Here is a 1,424-nt window from a genome sequence, read left to right as displayed (position 1 = left end):
TCTGTGTATAATAATAACAATATTATTATAAGATTGTAATAACGATGTAACATTCCTTATAACATTGGTGAAGGTAAAAAAAAAATTATCAAATTATTGTTCATGTGATCATGTAAGTTTTCATTTAAAATATCTTCATCATAGGTTATCTAAAAGAAACTTAATACAGAGATAACAAAGAAAGTACCTCTACTAAAAGAAAAAGAAAAGAAAGCCGCCCATTTAGCCGTTAATATGCTTTAAACATAATTTTAAAAAAATACCGAAAAAACAGGTTCAATTTAGAACCTTCCTCTTTTTTTTTAAGTAGTTTAAACAATTAAAAAAAAACCTCGCCTAAGAATAAACATCAGATTACATTATTCTTCACGATTTTGTGTTTCATCCTTGCGTAGGGATGATACTAATCTTCTCTGTATCAATTACATTATTCTATCTTTATTTTATATTACGTCAGCATGTATATCAGAAGAATTTATAAATAATTTTTTATTCAGAAATAAGAAGAAATAGAGAAATATTATATTTGTTTGTATTATTCTTCCATTGTTTCAAATTTTGACTCTTTCTACATTTCTTTGAATTCTAGGGTTTACTAAAAAATATCTTTTCTCTTATAATTTTCGACCTAGAACTATTACTTAAAATAATTTATGATAAAATTAACATTTATTTCTTTATTTAGTATATTTATTATTTCTAATATATTGTTCATATTTTAGAAGTATGTTGAACGTAACGTTGTAAGTATTGAAGTATATTGTTACGGAAACTTCTGCATCGTTTATTTTTTTTAAATCAGCTTTTCAAACATTCTTTTTTAATATTATATATTTTTTTGATTTTTCCGGGGTTGATAAAATGGGATTTACAGTCATTTTGTATTCTTTATAATTTATAAACTTATAATGTAATTTGTGGGACCAGTGAGATAAATCAATTGATATCTATTTTGTGAAAATTTATAATGCCTTTCTGATGTTAGAGCGGGACAAATAAACAGATTTACTGTTTAAAACATCAGTCGCCACCTGGAGTTGTCGGATGAAAATAACATTTAGGCTTATACATTTATTGCTTTATTTTTCATTCACTCCAGTATTGACATACTTGAACGGTTCCAATCAAAAACACTACGGAAAATGGTCAACATACCCTGGTACGTAAGTAATAGCCTTTTATATAATGACCTTAAGTTGCAAACCGTTCGGCAGGAAATCTCTCTGGTCAGCCTACGGTATCAAAATCGTTTGGATCGGCACCCGAATTATCTGGCGGTCAATTTGTTAAATAACACGGTCAGTGATTTTTCAAGATTGCCGAGGAACAATATTCTTCTTGGTTTGCCTTATCGCTTCAATTAGGTGACTTTATGGTCTGGCCATACGGAGTGCTCATCTATTCCATTATTAAGTCTCAAGCCG

General features: G+C 28.4%; 1 pseudogene; it reads right to left on the bottom strand.

Annotated features, from left to right (window-relative positions):
- Positions 1–350: 350 nt before the first annotated feature.
- LOC142322498 (U6 spliceosomal RNA) lies at positions 351–438 on the bottom strand (annotated as a pseudogene).
- Positions 439–1,424: the final 986 nt, after the last annotated feature.

The sequence above is a fragment of the Lycorma delicatula genome, chromosome 3 (genome assembly GCF_047948215.1).
Source record: "Lycorma delicatula isolate Av1 chromosome 3, ASM4794821v1, whole genome shotgun sequence".
Classification (NCBI taxonomy): domain Eukaryota; kingdom Metazoa; phylum Arthropoda; class Insecta; order Hemiptera; family Fulgoridae; genus Lycorma; species Lycorma delicatula.
This window is presented reverse-complemented; position numbering and strand designations above follow the sequence as displayed.